This window comes from Rousettus aegyptiacus, unplaced genomic scaffold (assembly GCF_014176215.1).
Source record: "Rousettus aegyptiacus isolate mRouAeg1 unplaced genomic scaffold, mRouAeg1.p scaffold_m13_p_10, whole genome shotgun sequence".
Taxonomy (NCBI): domain Eukaryota; kingdom Metazoa; phylum Chordata; class Mammalia; order Chiroptera; family Pteropodidae; genus Rousettus; species Rousettus aegyptiacus.
Window position 1 is genome coordinate 37,067,136 of NW_023416285.1, and position 19,489 is coordinate 37,086,624.

The 19,489-nt window shown below is 32.2% G+C and overlaps 1 protein-coding gene and 1 pseudogene across 3 annotated transcripts in view; one reads left to right on the forward strand and one right to left on the reverse strand.

Annotated features, from left to right (window-relative positions):
• Positions 1–19,489, reverse strand: part of GRID2 (glutamate ionotropic receptor delta type subunit 2) — a 1,244,053-nt gene that overhangs the window by 978,264 nt on the left and 246,300 nt on the right. The window lies entirely within an intron of this gene.
• On the forward strand, positions 2,338–2,456 carry LOC118608928 (annotated as a pseudogene).

The window sequence follows — 19,489 nt, forward strand, 5'->3', positions numbered from 1 at the left end:
AGAAGGTGCTCATCAACTCTCTAATATAACAAATTCATAAAGTCCTTATGCAAATGTAATATTGATAAATTTATGTTCACATGACAGAAACAGATATATTAAAACTATTATTTACTAAAAAAAAATTCTCTGGATTACTTGGTAGCAATACAAAGAACCTGAAATACTGAGATATCAAAGATCATTTTCAATAATTGAAAATGTACTTCAAAAATGTTTTGTCAAATATTTTGCAATATTCTAGAATAAAAATTAGTTAAAACACTGGATATTTTGGATAATTTTTGTAAGAATATTTTAAATTGTTTCAATGCAGTTCCTTTCCTAAAGGTGCATAGTAAACACATACAATTTTTTTATTAAATTTCTACGATATCTTCTAATGCAATTAAAATAAAAACAAAACAAAATAAACTCACAAACTCCAAATCCTTAAGCAAAAAAGCGAAAAAGGCTTTCTAAAAAACACCTAAAATCTCTAAGAAGCTTATGGTAAATAAAGAGAAAGATGATTTTATATTTAAATTTGATGGAGAAATAATAAATAAAATTTCAGTGATGAAGATACAAGTATATCCAGCTTACAAACATCTGGTGTCTAAGGGCAACTGAGAACTTATCTTAGTTTCAAGAGTACACAAAAACAAACATTGCTACCTTCCTTTAGCCATCATCATTAGAAAACAAAGGCCTGAAGTCAGCTGGAAGTGTTTCTTAAATCAAATGTTCTGCTTACTTTTGAGGCACTAAATGAAAAGTGTGTGTGCCTGAGGATCTTTACCACTGTTTCTTTTTAACCTGTGCAGATTCTAGCTTAGATTCCAACCAAATATAGTAGTTCAAAACAATTAAGTATTCTCACCCAGATCCCTATTTCTCTACATCACAAAATCAGCACACATTTGACATTCCTGGCAGCTCTTGGCACTGTGACTGTGGGCCAGAACTGAGAAGCTCTGGCAATTCAGTGTGGGGAAAGCTTCTTTACTGCAGCTGCCAACACTTCTGTCTGACCCAGTGAATCAACTTAAATCTCTCAAAATCTCTCAACTTTCAATCTCCCTCCTTCCTTCTCTTTCTAGCTTTCTCGGTTTCTCTTTCGCGCATGCGCGCTCGTGCTCTCGTGTTCTCGCTCGCTCTCGCTCTCTCTCTCTCCCCCTTCCTCTCCCTCCGCCCCCTGGGGGGATGGGGGGATGCAGGAATGCACATATATTAAAAGTCAATTTTAGATATTGTTGTTTATACTGCAATACAAGATCAGTGATGTTTCACTATAGTCTGAAATGTCTGAAAAAAAAAAAAAAAACGAGACGTATTTATGGCTAGTGTATTTTGGGTTTGGTTTGGTTTGGTCTGGTTTTAACTTTTCTCTGAGATATTTCCCTGCCACTTAAATTCTTCCATCTTATTTAAATACATGAACATCTGTGCCCCAAACACTGCTTTGACTATCTTCATTTTCTGCATCTGTATCTCACAAATTGTTGTTTACCAAAGTAATTATTTAAAATATTTATCAGTGTTAGCTGCCTATCTGTATTTCCTCCTGAAGATTGTTCCTGCTCCTACTTCCTTACCTCTGTAGCATCATAAGGAGACTTACTGGTTGTACTTGAATAAAAAATGGTTTTTTTAAAACTAGGAAAGGGTACATGTGCTAGTAACCTGGAATGTTAAAAATGCAGTACTTTATGGCAGATATGTTTTTGGGAGTTTTAAGAGGACCGCAGGAACAATAAAGTTACAATGTTCAGCTCTGACATACTTCTGTTATCCTTCACCTTGGAAAACATTAAAAATGCAAATTAAAAAATCTGTAGTGAATGAATAAAACATAAGACTCTTTTGTCCTTTTATAATACTGTAGATGATGGTAAAAGCAGAGAGATGAGGAGGAAACTCATGCTCATGTGTTTCAGTTCACCAAATTTCCAATTTTGTAGATCATCTTTATGGTGAATTCATGTAATGACAATGCCAATATTCCTCAGTGTCAGAAAAAGAAGTTAGTGGAATGCAGCTGACTTGGCAAAATACTTGGATAATCTTTGTTTTAGTTAGGTTAGAACATCTAGTAGTGTTGGGTTTTTTTAGCCTTTTAATAAATATGGTTATTATGTCCTAAAATTTAATCTATGGCTATTTGAATATACTGAAAATGTAAATACATAAGACATATGCTATACTAAAAATCATTATTTGCTCTCTCCAAAACATCGAACTTGCAGATAATACAGGTATTATCACTGATAACTGATTTTCTGGGTCATGAAACAATCTGTTATTTTCTCTCTATCATATCACAAATAATGGTTAGCTCAAGAATAGTAGAAAATTGTCTATGGCCATGCCACCCTGAACAAACCTGATCCCATCTGATCTTGGAAGCTAATCAGGTTTGGGCCTTTTTAGTACTTGGATGGAAGACCACCTAGGAAGACCAGGTGCTGTAGACATTTAAAAAATTTTTTTTTTTTTTTTTTTGTTTTTTTTGTTTTTTTTTTTAAATAAAGGATTGTACGCTGACAAGGTCCTTGCAATCTGTGAGGTCAACTAAGGGTTGTCTCGCCTAAAAAATAAATAAATAAAAAATAATAAAAAAATTAAAAATTAGAAAAAAGAATAGTGGAAAATAGAAGAGACAAAGAAGACACAAAAAAGGTAAATCAGCCTAGTTGTGTTCCAATCAAACTTTATTTATGTACACTGAAAAAAAAACAAGAAAGAAATCAGAAAGTGAGAATTTAGTAACTCAACATGTAGTTTAACATAAAATTTGCAGAAACCTAATATAAAATGAAAAATGCCTCTTCCCTTCTCCCTACATTTTTCGGTTTGTCGCTTTTGCTGTTTCTCCCAAGAGTCCTAATTTATAGCACTTGCCGTTTTAGGGGCAGTCCAGTTTTCCAAATATCAGTATGTTTTCATAAAGCTATTAGAAAGCGAAGTTTGAATAGGTTTAGCTATTGCAGGGGGTTTACCGTTTCATCTTTCTCATCAATTCAGGTGTCCTTCTCAGTTACTGTTTATTCTTCTTATACTGTCTTAGCAGTACTCAATGTTACTTTCCTATAAATACTAGGGAATGAATTAAACTGATTTCTAAAATCATTTTGCCATGCCAGGAACATTGTGAAAATGTTAATCAAATCTACTTAGTAGGTCTGTAAATTATTTTCAATGAACAAGTTGCAGTCATAGTGTTTGAATCCCTAGGGGGGGGGGGGGAATGTTAAGGAAGCAGCCAAAATACAAAATTCAAAACTTTTTAAAAGGAAAAATAAATAGACAATTGTTTTTTTTTTCTTTAAGAATTATCAAAGAAAGTATTCTCTAATTATTTGTGATAATACTCAAATTACAATAACAACTAATTAGACACACATGGATGCTAAAAGGTGGAAATTTTAAGGCAATGTTTAGATTTCTTCAAACTTGAATAACCTTTCCAACAATAAACACATATAGAGTATTTCAAATTCTGAACATCAAGGAAATAAATCTTAAATAGAACAAAGCATTCATTATTTCTAATGATTATTAAAATCTGGTTACTCTTCATATTTTAAATGTCAAGACATATTATTTGTGGATGACCAGAGCAACATAAAGTGTTTTCTTGGGCAGAAATAATGAAATGAAAAATGAAGCATATCAAATATCCTTGAAAAGTTACCAAAACATTCATTCAGGAATGTGTATTTTTTAACATTCTGTCTTGCAACTAAATGAAATCCACATATACCAATTTAGGCCAAAGATTTCTGGATTTAAAATCAGATTTGATAATATTCAAAAAATCTGCTCATTATTTATCTTATCTACTCTTCCATCTGGCAATGCACTGACCCTGTTGTGAGTTCCATAAACAGGATCTGGTTACACTGACCTCTGGAGCTTTTATTAAAATCCTTCAAATCTTGGAGACTTTAAGGAACATTTTAGAACTCATTACTTCACAAAGACAGAACAAGAGATACGAAAAAGCGAAAAATAGAGAGAAAAAAATCTCTTCTTGCTTTATACCTTTATTAGTCACTATATAAAAAAGAGGGAAGTATTTCCTTCCAGGAGTGTGATATCTCATCAGACATGAACTTTTCTTCTTACTTCAGTTCAAAATTACAATGCACTGAGTACCTTAATGTCCCACATGGATATTATCTTCAACTGAACTATAGTTAAAACAGACTAATTTAGTAACCTTGTACAGAATAACAATAATGTTTCCACCTTTTGTAATGTGTTTTCTTCCCACCTGCTCTTTTATCAATGCCTAATTTTATCAGAACGAAATACCTCATTAGAGGAAACTACCTAACTATTAATATTAACAAATATCTCCTTTTTGTTAAGAATAAAGATAAGACACAATCCATGCCCTAAAGGGTTTAGTGGGTTAGAACCAATAACTAACTACAATACAGGTTGGTAAGTTCAGCATTAAGCAAAGGATGCTGTGGATGAACCAAAAGGAGGAATCCGCAGGAAAACACATCAGGTTAAGGAAAGCATTGGCATATAGGAAAGGTTACCTAAAGAAAATAGCATTTGAACAATTATTAAAAGGTAAGATGGTTCTAATAGGACAGTGAAAGAGAGAAAACTGTTCTTGCAGAGAGAAAAAGTCCACTTGCAAGTGAAAAGAAAAATCAAAGTATGAAATAATAATGATTCTAAGACCTAAGTAATTCATGATACGTGCAACACAGGTGCATACAGGGATGGGATTATTCATAAAGATGGAAAGATGAGATACAAACATCAGAGTAGCCATTTTGAAAGATGTCTGTCCACTCTAAATATATATCAACAAAGCAGTAGAAAAATGACTCGATTTCACAATGTGAAATTGAGCAATATTACAAGTTTGAAAATGTATTTATCACAGTGTTATAACCAGCTGAACTTAGAAATAATTCTAACACTACTTTTCAACTAGATTCCTACAAGCATTATACTCGAATTTAGGAAAAGCTGAAGTGAAGAATGGTATAATTACTTTTATTGTGCTATTGTGAATAAACACCTACACTCTTATTTATCTTCAATGTTCTTCCAAATAAATAAGAATAGAAAACACAGTTTTTAAAATATGCTTTTCAGTTATTTTAGTAATTTATTATGCAGTTATTAAAAATTTTTTAAAAATCTAATTTTTATATGTCTAGAACACATTCCCCTAAACATATTATATGTCCAGAACATACTACTAAGCTTATGTCCTTTACCATTCATCACCTTCTTTATATATCGTTAGAAACCTGTAACAGGCTTTCTGGCTATTTGAGGTAAAGAAATTGTGCCTGACAGCAAGAGGCATGTTATATCCAATTCCATTTTCTACCTCTTCTCCCTTTACTTTTGACACCTTTCCGCAAATCTCAGTGCCTAATTGAATACCTAGGGGTGTTACATGTAAAACATTTTGAAGTAGTTCAGTGGGAATGATTTACAGCAATATACAAGATGACAAATGTACTGAGAAGATAGAAATGATTTTATATGATGTACATTCTAAGATGGAGCACCTGACACCACAGTAATATTTAATAACATCCCAGGGGATTAGACCTTATCAAATCCTTAGACTCTGATGCCTATAAATTTTGCATATCTGAGGATATAGGACTGCTCTCTCTTTCTATATATATATATATATATATATATATATATATATATATATATAGAAAGGGTTGAGAAAGTACATGTTAAAAAGACAAATAATTTTTTCTATTCCTTAATTTCATACAGATCAACATACACGAAGGCACTATGGAATATGTGCCTTTCCATATTCTGTATTTTCTCAGTTTTAATTATATTTGGTGAGCCCTAGGATTATGATAAATGCTTAATAACTATCTGCTGACATTTCTGACTACATATGAAGTACTGACACTAGAAATTTATTGGATTTACCCCTCCAGTCGCCACCTCCCACCCCACAATTAATGGCATAAGAATAAAGAAAATGGTAACAAAAAGGAATGAAAAAAATGATCTAAAATAGGATACAAGATTTCAAGTAATTTGGAAAGACTGCAGTAGTAGCAACTGACTTAACAGAATAGGAACAGTCTGCATTTAAATGCCTGCAAAAAAAGGAACAATAAGATATCCAAGGTGCCCTCAGAGAACCCCTGAGAATCCTCACTGGGAAGCATGAGTCCCATGAGAGTTATGGGTGGAGGGAGCGCAGATGAAATAAAAAATATTTGCTGTGCTATATACTGGAAACTAAAAATACAATTAAATTAAAAATATACATATTTGCTAAAAGTTAATGAACAGAGAAGTGTGAAATTTCCAGTTCTCTTCTCAATCTTGCACAACCAACACCTTCCCTTACTCTCCCACCCTTCTTAGGAGAACTCTGGAGCAAATAAATAGAAACTGCCCAAGTAATGATGGACAAAAGCAGAAGCCTGGCACCATGCTCCTACTGCCTAGTGACAGTCGATTGTTCTCTTTTCAGGAATTTGTTAAGCAGTAAACACAGCCATTATTAAAACTTAAATTATATAAACTTTCAATTACATACATTACATTAAAGACAAAGATAATAAATTCAAAACTCTCATGTTCCCAATTATTTTATTATTAGCTATCTTCTTGGATGTTATTTTATCTGTATCTATATGACAGAAATACAATATATTGCTATATAATAATATTACACAATGATGTGTTACTGAACACTTCCCTTAACTCTTTGTTAAGTGACATCATACTGATAACTTGAAATTCACTATGATGAGAATATTTACATTGATGGAATTCAGCAAACAAAAATCTTGATTTAATTTTTTGTTGTTTATCTAGGTTTAAGTAAGTAATGGAGAAAATATAAAAAATGCAGATTAAACATAAACGTGAGTTGTATCTACTGAAGCTGAACAGATGTTTCAGTTAAATGAATATAAATTTTACAAGAGGGAGAAATTCCTTAACAATAGGTTACATATCAGACTAAATTATAATACTTTTATTGCATAAAGAATTAGTGATTGGGATATATGCTATATTTACAACAGCACTTGATCATAGGTTGATTTATGTATATGAGAGTTTGATAAAATAAAGACATTCTGTGTGAATCAACTGGTGATATGGTATATGCACTAAAGTAATAAATAATATTTTATTATTTGTAAATTGTATGCTACAATTATATGCTATATTTACATCAGTAAAACTTATAATAAACATATATATATCAAGCATACACACACATTTTCATTTTTGCTTCTATTCAGAGGACCAATTTTTCAACATATCTCTTCAGCTGTGCTTATTCTGCTATCTTTCCAATGAGTTTCTATCTCAAATATTATTTTTCTTATTCCCAAAAGTTCTTTTTTTGTTTGTTTGTTTGTTTTATGTTTTGTTTTCTGTTTGGTTTATTTTCCTAATTTTGTCTAGTCATTTTTAAGGATCTTATGCTTTTACTAATAATTTTGACTGTCTTACTTATTTAAAAATCTTAACCATATTTATTTTACATTTTTCTTTATAATTTCTTGCCCATAGTCTCTTGTTTCTTGTGCATTTTGTAACTGCGTTATGTGATTGTGCTTATATTGTTTGGTCTTCTCTCTGCAGGAATCATTACAAGCCTGGGTTGAAAACATAATATTCCATAAAGATTTTGTATTTGTAAAAAAAAAAAAATAATTGGAAACACTACTAACTCTGGGTTCATTTTAAGTTTATTCTTGTCTCCTTTTTCTCAGTACTATGTGAATAGCATAAGTTAAGGTACTATTTCTACATCAGAATTCTCATAAATTCTCAAGAGACTTTTGCATCCTCCACCTCATTCAGGCTGAGATAGATTTCCTTTATTCTCTGTAGTCTTTAACTTTTGTTTGTTTGTTTGTTTGTTTGTTTTAATTTACTCTTGATTATAGCCTCCTTTGTATTTAAGCTTTATGCTTCCAGAGAACAGACTTCCAACTGCAGAGACCCAAACTTTTTCACATATATGCCAAAGACCATCAAAAGCAAATCTTCAGGCCAGTCAGAATCTGAATGTAGATGTTACCAGGCCAAGTGACATCTTCGGCACTAATGAATTCTCTTCATTTGTCATATAGCTTAGACCCTGAACTCAACTGAATTCCTTATTTTCTTGTTTGCAGTATTTTTAGATATTTTTTAACAAATGGAATTTATGATAGCTAGACTTCTATGTTGTCACAAATCAGATTTCCAAGCACAACTGTACAAAAGAAATTTTAAAAACATAAATGAAAAACAATGTAAATGGAATGAAAAATTCAAATGATAAATCTTCGATTATATAGCTAATAGTTTTAGGAATTAAGATTATAAATGATTCAATCTATTTCTTATTATTTTGTGTTTTACAACAGTTTCTCCAATAAGTATAAATTACATTCAAAAACAGACTGCTTTGTGCTGGGTATTAGTATAAATGCTTTACATTTACTATCCCACTTAACCCTCAAAATAGATCTCCAAGGTAAGAAATATTATTTCCATTTCATAGATGAGATTCAGGAATGAAAATTTTTCTCAAGTTCATAAAGTTAGTAAGTGATGGTGCTGGGTATTTTAACACAGACATTCTTTAGATAAAGCCTGCATTTTAATTGCTGAGTGTTATTATTTCTTGGTATGAATTGAAACTTTATTTCCTTGGTTTCATTTTAAACACCTTCTCATTGAGGGGTAACAGTCCCCGGTATGTCTCTAATTAACTACATGATTTTAGATGACACTTATTCTTCTAGGCTTAATTTTCCTGAAATGTAAAATTAGTGATTTAAACTAGATAATCTCTGATAGCACAATCCTATTAGACAATGATTTCTAAGGTATCATAAAATTAGAGATTAACTATTTAATTGAAAGATTACTAGGAAAGGAAAGGTTCCAACCCCTTTATGTAAATAACAAGAAGCACAACTTCAGGATCCTATGGTAAGAATGTAGTTAGTTCTGTAGTTGATTTTATTTAAAAAAAACTGCCAAACTCTCTTCCAAAGTAACTGTATCATTTTGCATTCCCACCAGCAATGAATGAGCGTACCTGTTGTTCCACATCCTCTGCAGCATCTGCTTTTATCAGTGGTCCAGGTTTTGGCCACTCTAATAGGTGGGTCGTAGTTTTAATTTGCATAACCCTGATAGCATAATATGTGAAGCATCTTTTCATATGCTTATTTTCCACCTAAACATCTTTAATGGTGAGATGTCAGTTAAGGTATTTAGTTAAGTTAGAGAAAAATTGATAGGAAAGTTTAAATGAAATGTTATGCTATATGACTTTCTGATAACTTATCTAAACCTTAAAAATAAATGCTTAAAATATTTTGGAGAGAATTCAAATATGATCTTTCCATCAAGAAATGCTTGGTTGTCATATTTTCCGATCCAAAAAATAATATGCTAATTATAATCACTTATAGCCAATGATCATTAACAGAATCTTACACAACATTTTTATTTGATCAAAAGAACATGGATTTATAATTGTTAATGGTATTAATTAAGCTATGGAAGGTAATTTATTGCTCTAGAGCCTGACTGCCTGATTTCAAATCCTGTCTTATACTTAATAATATATGCATTTTGCCACTGTATTTCACCTCTGTGTGCCTAAAGTTTCCTGTGTCAAATTTGAACAATTACACTACTACTTTATAGGACTGCCAGGATTAAATGAATTAATACATATGAAGAATGGAGATATGCTACATAATAAGCTTTTATTTACTTAATATTAGTTATTGTGATGATTTTTCTGATTTGATGATGTTGTTACTACCATACTGAATTTTAGGTAGAAAAGAATATTGAACGTATATTCTGAAGTTCAGAATAACCAGTAGCTTTACTAGTTACACGTTGCATGTGTGTACATGTATGTGCTACAAGAAGAGACTGTGGACTGACCCAATCTCTGGACATCAGAGTCAATTTAAAAGCAATCCAGGTTCCAAAATACCTTGGAAAGGCTCATAGAGTTGGGGGAATACTAATTCACTTCTCTATAAATAGTAAGCCCCTCTTTGGAGAAATTTTAAAGCTCTGAAACATTACCCTATTAAATACAAGAAAAAACTTACTATTATTACTTTAATGTTCATTTATGCATGGGTTCATTTATTGTCAGTAGTTCATCAGAAATATGATGCTAGATGATGATCTTTCACAGCCACCAGTTGCTGAATATCTAATGTGTGACATTCACTTTCATGATTGTTTTCTAATTTTTATTAAAAAAAAAAAAACCTTACTCTCAAAGACTAAACTTAAAATGTCATGCTTATTATTACTATATTAATTTTACAGATGGGGAAATTAAGGTTTATATAGAATTAAAATCTACAGGTCCAGAACTAGTAAAGAATGTGACTTAACTAGGACTCCATCTCACTATTACCAAGTCTTAAGAATTAGAGCTGAGTCTGTGTTTTAGTAGAATCTGAAAAGTTTTGTATGAGCTATAATATTAATATTAATTAATGTATCAAAACTGCAACTTTGTCATACATATGTATGGCTCAAAAATAACGTGTTTTCCAAATGCTAGCCACAAATTTAAGCCATATCATATGGCTCTACTTTTAAAACATGGTGGTGAAATTCCATATATAGTGGAATTTTGCGGGAACTTTAGATATAAACAAATAAAAGATAATAAAAACCAGAATCAAAATATGTACAAATACTAGGTTATAAACTGATCTAACCTTTATTAAAAATTTTCTTTCACATCCTTTTACACAGCTTGTTTTGAAACAATTGAAAAAATTATAATCTTCAAGTTTATGGTATAAAATTTTAGCTGTGTTCACATTTTTGAATAATGCATTCATGTAAAAAATTGAGTTCCAACTCATTGGTGCTGCTTTTCACATAAACAGAAGGATATGACTATGTGGGTGTTAGCAGTACCACAGCGTTTACTATGGTAATTACTCCAGGATAATCATAGCAGAAGAAAAAAAAATCTTGCTTACTTGAGCAGAATCAAGTTCTTCTTCAAGCAATTTTGGTATGAACACGTGCCACTACCATCTCTGACTACTAGACTGTGCACATCTTATTCTACTGGAATAAAATCTTCAGTGCAAGAACGATCACAGACGGAGATACATATATTTACTGGACTGGGCTCCATGTTTACATATAGTTTTCATAAGTTAAAAACTAAGTAAATAATATAGCTATGTTTAATCTAAGTTGGAGGAATCTCTTTTATTACCTGGGTCAGAGAAGATAAAAATCTATTTATTTTTGAGTGCCTATTTATCCTTATATTGCACAGTTCACATTCAGGCTAAGCAGGTCTTACATATACCTAAAATGTGTTCATAACTCAGGTGCTATTACAGCACATTCTAATAATATAAATATAATATGATGCTTTATTCAACAAAACAACAATTAAACATATTGCTTCAATATGTATAATACATCTCAATAAAGCATGTTCAATAAATAAAAGTTCCTATAAAATAACTATGTAATATTTTTGAAACAATCAGCCTGAAATCTTTAAAATTCTACTAATTTCTTACAGATGACTTTAAGACTTATTTAAATATTAATTCAAACAACAAATTTTTCATCTTCAAAAGTTCCTCAGTGGTGCTGAATTTATTTATTCAACCTAATAAGATCTGTTTGAAACATAAGCTCCAGACTAGCATGGGCCCACATGCTGATGAATATAGATTTCAAAATAAATGCCATCACTTAATAGATCATATAGGCTTTCCAATCCATCACTTACTGGAATCTCACAATAAACCTGTGAAGTCATTTAAGTATTTTTTATCTGCATTTTATGATTCAAAGAAATTGCTTAAGCGCCAGATCTAGTAACAAAACAAATGCTTTAGACTCCAAATTTGATTCATTTTCCACTTTACCACTTTAGATGTTGAGGCTGATTGTCCCAGAACCAAGAGCTAAATAATAAACTCTATAAATTACCATAGGATAAATAAAGTCCCTTAAACATTCTTAGGAAATCTTTTTTTGTTAAACAGATTGGCGTTCACTGTGCACAAATATACTCCAGGAAAAGTCCCAAGGAGAAATAAATTACTGTAAACATTTCAAATTCTTTACTTTTCCTCCCATTCTTACAACTCTCTTTTCTGGAAATATCAAATCTCCTCAAATACCCACATGTACACTTAACAAAAACAAAGAGAATGTTAAAATACTATCCATTCCAAAAAAAATTATTTTCCATGTCTAGAGGCTCACTCATATAATTGTAAGAAAGTTCTGAAAATAACTCCTAACCATGAAAATAGATAAAACGGTATTTTATACATAAAATCGTGACCTTCATCATGTTGAAAGATTCCTAATACTGCTGGAGAATATCATGAAAGTGGTTTTATATAATCTCTTACAGATTTTTTGCTGTGAAATCTCAGGCTGGTTCTTACTATGACTCGGAAATACTTTCAATTGTCCCTGACTCATCCCAGCAGTGTTTCTAAACCTTTTCATCTCTCCACTGCACTTCCCCAATGTCCCATGGCCTTAAGTATTATTGAGATGATTATAATTGCTTCCCATGAACTTCCTCAATTTTCTTTCTCTGTATCAACAAACATGATTGTCCCAAAAGCTCAATTGTTCAATATTTACCAAACCTTTCAATTTAACAGCTTTCTAAACCAAATTACTATCATAAATCTCTATTTTCCTATTCTGGATTTTTTCTACTTAGTTCAAAAATACCTATTTAACATTTCACTAAACTCTGGTTATTTGTATACATATAACTTCATCATCAAACTCCAAAGAAAGACTCTACTTATCATATTCAGTCTTCCTGTCTACTTACCCTTTATTGCTACACTAGTCTCCACTGATAGCACCACACTGTAAGGACATTTCTCTCCATAATTTAATCAGTGGGTTGCTTATCTCTAGAATCCATGGACTTTTTACAGTCCACATCTGAACAACATTCACTCACAGTTAATTTAACCACCCCAAAAATTATTTGCAATGGTATATCAATGATTCTCTCCTCCCCAATATTCATCTTTGGCAATACCATACAATATCAAATTTAACTTTCACCTTCACACAACATCACTCTCTTCTTCCTCTATAGAGTTCCAGTTTCCCTTTTCCAGTTGTATCCTGATATCTATATTCAGACAAGGGTTAAAATTTCAACTCTGATACATATTACCAATTTAAATTCAGTTAAGTTGACTAACCTCATCTCCTTAGTTTTCAAATATATGCAAAAGCCTGTGAGAGAAGTAACTCATTTATGTAAATTTAAATAACTATGCCTGATTACAGTAAGAATTCAATAAATATTAGCTACCATTTCTACTTTTTTACCCTATATGCTCCTTATTTTTGTTAATTATATATTTGTTTAATTCTAAAGGTCAAAATCTAGGAATCTTCTTTGATTTTACCTTTTACTGACCCCAGAACTATGAGGCGTTAAGTCTTCTTACAGAATAGCTTCATAGCAGCTCCCTTTTTACCCTTTGCACCACAACTATCTCAAGATCTTATTATCTCCCTCTTGGCCTGTTTCAACAGATTACCATCTGGTCTCATAAATTTCCATTTCTTGACCTCCAATCTATCACTTTTATTGTGGAAATAAAATATATGTGTGTGTGTGTGTGTGCACGCGTGCACACACACACACACACTTATATATACCCTTGAACAACACGAGTTTGAACTGTATAGGTCCACTTATATGAGGAGCTTTTCAATTGACTGTTGTAGTCCAAATCTGCATTTCCCAAGGGTCAACTCCATGGTTGGGACTCTGCATATGTGAAAGGCAGATTTTAGTTTACAGCTGTATATGGATTTTCAACAAGGAGGGAGATCTCACCCCTCATTCCACCCTCCCCAACCAGGTTGTTCCAGGGTATACATATAGATCATGTCGTTCCTTTCAAATCCTTTCATTCTTTCATATATTCTAAGGTATGAAATTCAGAAACCTTAGTTTGATAATCAAAACCTATTACTAACACAATCCGATCTACCATGCCAATCTTACCTGGTCCTTAAAATAACGTTCTGGACAAACTAAAGATTTAGCCATTCCTTACCCACAGTCTACTTTTCTGGTACACTTCTCTTCTTATGACTTACTCTAAGCGAATGTCATATATTACCTACCATTAATGTTTAACTAAAATGATACTTTCTCCACAAAATTTTCATCTTATGGTCTAAAGTTCTCTACCCATCCTACAAAAATAAAAAAAAATAAAAAGAAAAAGAAAGAAGGAAAAGAAAAGAAAGAAAAGAAAAAAAATAAAAAGAGGTGGGGGAGTATGTGAAGCCACATTAAATGACAAAAGCATGGAGCTCAGCAAATCTCCTTCCTCAAAAAACAATGATAAAACTGAATAAAATTGACAATACAAAACCAAAACAAAACATTTTGTTCTTAAAATTGACCACAGACATATCAAAAATGACCTATTCAGAAAAAAATTACTGCACAGTATATAAGAGAGAGTCTACAGCATTTTAGCCTCATCTCCAATTCTACTCCTCAGTTCCATTAGAAGAAAAATTCTAGCAGGAAGGGAAGAACATGAAAAGCAAAAGTTCAATGCCAGGGAGGGCTGAATTTTTTCTGAGTGGCATGTAGGAAAATAAAACATACTCGAGGCGTTGTAGAAAACAATATCAATCTTAATATCAAACAAGTGAGGAAGGTCAATATCTAAGCAAATTAATGTTGCAATAACAGTTTAATCAAGCACCAGACCAGAAGACTAACCAGAAATTTAACAAGGAGGTCTAAGAATAAGAATAATAGTTAACCTTCATGAATCCCATAAAACTGATAAATTTCCTCAATGTTATAATGGGCCTGTATTGAAAATACACAATTAATATACTCAAATTTGAATGACTAAATGTTTTCTACCTAATATTGGAAACAGGAAGGATTGTCTCCTCTCAAAGTTCTATTCCACTTTGTACTAGAGGTTTTAGTCAGTGTAATCAGGAGAAAAAAAAAAGAAATAAAAGACATCTATCTTACAAAGGAAAGATTAAAACTCTTTACTTGCATAACATGATCTTATTTGTAAAAATTCCTAAAGGATACACACACAAAAAAAACTACTACTGAGCTCATCAAGTTCACAGGTAAGCATATCAATATAAATGTAAAAATCATTCTTATCTATAACAAGAATAATCTGAAAATAAATTTCAGAAAATGATTCTATTCACAATATCATCAAAATGAATAAAATTGTAAAATATTAAAACTATAAGACTTATACAGTAAAAAAATTAATATTAAAATAATGATAAAGGAGATCTAATTAAATGGAGATACATTCTATGTTCATGAAATAGAAGACTCAATATTGTTAAGATAATAATTTTCTATAAATTAATTTACAGGTTGAACACAATCTTTGTCAATTTCAAAGAAAGCTGTTTTGAAGAAACTAAAAATTTATCCTAATATTTATATTACAATGAAAAAGGTTCAAAAGTTTGAATATAAGTTTTAAAAAAAGATAAAAGTTAGAGAATTTACAATTCTCAATTTCAAAACTTACTATAAAGCTACTATATGCTACTGGCATAAGGACAGGAATACAGATAAACTAAAGAGGTTTGAAGGTTCAGAAATAAATCCTTAAATTTATAGTCAATTGCTTTTCAGCAAAAGTCTCAAGGTTATTCAATGGGGGAAAAAATCATCTTTCCAAGAAATAGCACTAGGCAAATTGTATATTCACATGCCAAAATACTGTTTCATACCACACTGAAATATTAACATGAAATAGCTCCTAGATCTAAATATAAAAGCTAAATATATAACATTTTAAGAAAACAAAAATAATAGTAATGATCTTGGATTATTCAATAAGTTCTTAGATTCAATGCCAAAAGCAAGATACTTAGCAGAAAACAATCGATAAACAGAACTTCAACAAAAAAGGGGGGGGGGAAGCTGAGAGGGAAAGAAAAAAAATATATATATATATATATTTTTATTTCTGCTGCCAATACATATATATATACATATATATGTGGGTGTGTGTATGTGTGTATGTGTATATATATATATATATATATATATATGGCAAAGGTATTGGCAGCAAAACAGACACATAGACCAATGGAACAGAATCGACAGTCCAGAAATAAATCCATGTTTATATGGGCAAATAATTTTTGACAAAAAAGCCAAAAACATACAATGGAGAAAGAAAAGCCTCTTCAATAAATGGTGCTGGGAAAAGTAGAAAGCCACCTGCAAAAGAATGAAACTAGACTGTTGTCTATCACTGCACACCTCAAAATGGATTAAGGACCTGAATATAATACCCAAAATAATAAGGCACATAGAAGAAAACATAAGAACTAAACTCATGGACCTTGGACTTAAAGAGGATTTTATAAATTTGACCTCAAAGGCAAGGGAAGTAAAAGCAAAAATAAATAAATGGGACTACAGCAAACTAAAAATCTTCTGCCCAGTGAAAGAAACCACTGATAAGGTAAAGAGACAACTATCTGAAAGGAAAAATATATTTGCAAGCAATGACTCCAATAAAGGACTAATATCCAAAATATACAAAGAACTCATACGGCTCATTAGCAACAACAACAAAAAAAAACAATCTAATCAGAAAATGGACAGAGGACCTGAACATACACTTCTCCCTAGAGGACATACAAATGGCCAACAAATATAGGAAATGATGCTCAACATCACTAGCTATTAGAGAAATACAAATCAAAAGCTCAATGAGATACCATCTCACACTTGTTAGAATAGTTATAATCAACAGGACAAATAATAACAAATGTTGGAGAGGATGCGGAGAAATAGGAACCCTCATACACTGCTGGTGAGACTGCAAATTGGTACAGCACTATGGAAAACAGGATAGAGGTTCCTCAAAAAACTAAGAAATGATCCAGAAATCTCTCTACTGGGTATTTACCCCAAAGACTTGAAAACCCATATCCAAAAATATATTTGCACACTGATGTTCATTGCGACATTCTTCACGTTGGCCAGGACATGGAAGCAACTGATGTGTCCTACGTAGATGATTGGAAAAAGAAGTTATGGTACATATACACAATGGAATATTATTCAGCCATAAGAAGAGATGAAATACTGCCATTTATGACAACATGGATGGACTTCGAGATAATCATGTGGTAAGCGAAATAAGCCAGACTGAAAAAGTTGAAAATCACATGGTATCACTTATATGTGGGATATAAACCTAAAAGCCACAAATGAACAGGACAAACGCACAGAGACTCATGGACATGGACAATAGACTAGTGGTTACCAGAAAGTGGGTGGGGGACGGGGTAGGAGGGAGTTACATGGGGTAAAAGAGGTCGAATATGTGGTGACAGAAAGAAATCTAACTATGGAAGGTGAACACACAATACGAGATTATATATATATATATATATATATATATATATATATATATGTGCCTTACTGTTAAAGTGTACACTGAAATCTAATGGATTTTATTAACTAATGTCCCAAAAATATAATTAATTTTTTTAAAAAATAATTACTTTTTTAAAAAAGAACTTTTATTAAAAATAAATATTTAAATGATAAGTCTGAAAATTTAATTAAAATGCACATAGGATTGGACAAACAGTTCATCAAAAAATGTACAGATGGTCAATAAGCACAGAAAAAAATACTCAGTACCATTAATCATTAGAGAAATACAAATTAAGACCTTAATTAGATACACTTCTTATGTTGCACAAGATTTACAAGGATGTGAAGAAACTGGAACCCTCATACTTTGCCAGTGGGAACTTAAAACTATACACTCACTTTGGAAAAACAGTTGTGCAATTACTTAAGAAGTTAAACATTAATTAAGCAATTTCCTTTTTAGATATCTACCTCCCAAAAATGTTACAAACTGAATGGTTATGGATTTCCAATATCCATGCTATAGCACTAAACTCCCAGTGTGGCTGCATTTTGAAATGGGGCATCTTGGGAAGTAATTAACATTAAATGAGGACATAGGAGTGGAGCCCTGATCCGAAAGGGTCAGTGCCTATAGAGGAAGATGCCAGAAACCTTGCTCGTTCTCCCTCGCCTCACACACACACACACAAAGAAGAGGTCCTGTGAGCACATAGCAAGAAAGCAGCCATCTGCTATCCGAGAGTTGAGCTCTCAACAGACACCAACGCTCCTGACACTTTGATCTTAGTACCCAGAACTGTGAGAATATAAATTTATGTTGGTTAAGCCACCCAGTGTGTAGTATTTTGTTATGGCAGCCTGAGCATTAAAAGACACAAAATGAAATAAATATGTCCACACAATGATTTTTACATAAATATCCACAGCAGCATCTTTCATGATAATGAAAAGGAAAAAAAAAAAAAAATGGAAACAATCCAAAGTCCCTCGGTTTTTGAATGAGAAAACCAAGTGACATATCTGTACAATGGAACATTATTTGTCATTAGAGGAAACATATTCTTGATACATGCTACAACATGGATGGACATTAAAAAAAAAAATCTAAATGAAAAATGCCAGGCACAAAAGACTACATATCATCTAATTTCATTTATATGAAATGCCCAGAAGAGGTAAATCTACAGAAACAGAATCATGGCTGGGCTGGAGAAGTGTGGTGCTGTAGGAAAGGGGATTGACTGACGGTAAATGGGCATGAGGGATTTTGTTGGTGGCACAAATGTTCTAAAACTTGATTTCAGTGACAGTTGCAAAACTGTAAGTTTACTACTAATAACTGGATGGCGCATTTAAAATAGATGAATTTTATAGTGTGTAAATTATACCTCAATACAGCAGTGAGGGTAAGAGGAGAAAGAGATGGGGAATGGGTAGTGTATGCAGCAGCAAAAAGAATTCAACTACAACTACGATAGGAAGAAACAGAAGCGAGTACCTGGGTCGTCAGAATTGGATAGTGTCATAGGGCAGCAATAGCAGTGGGAAATCTGTTTCATATAGAGAGATAGTTAGAGAAGATTGTTATAATTATTATAAGATTTAAACCACTGCAACAATGACAACCCAAATAGGGTAGGGTTTCAATGAAATAGAGGTGGATTTCTCTCACGTATAGTAGTCCACCCAGGCAGCTCTACTCTTCCTGGGAGCCAGGTTCCCTCTTTTTTGCCTGGAAATCTTCTACTGGGTTGTCTTTATTTGTGTGGTCAAAACTGGGTTACAGCCATATCAATATTCCAAGTTGCTGAAAAGGGCCAGGGGAAGTGTTAATCTAGGGCAAGTAGCTTGCCTTCAAGTTGAAAGTGACTTATATATTGCCCATATTTCTATCACATCCCATTGGCCTTCTATATAACCATTAGGAAAACCAGATAAGATAGTCTTATTGGGGTAGGGGTAGGGGACAGGGTGTCATGGACTCAGCTAAAACGGTGCTACTATGGAAGAATCTATTATGAATAGTTCAGT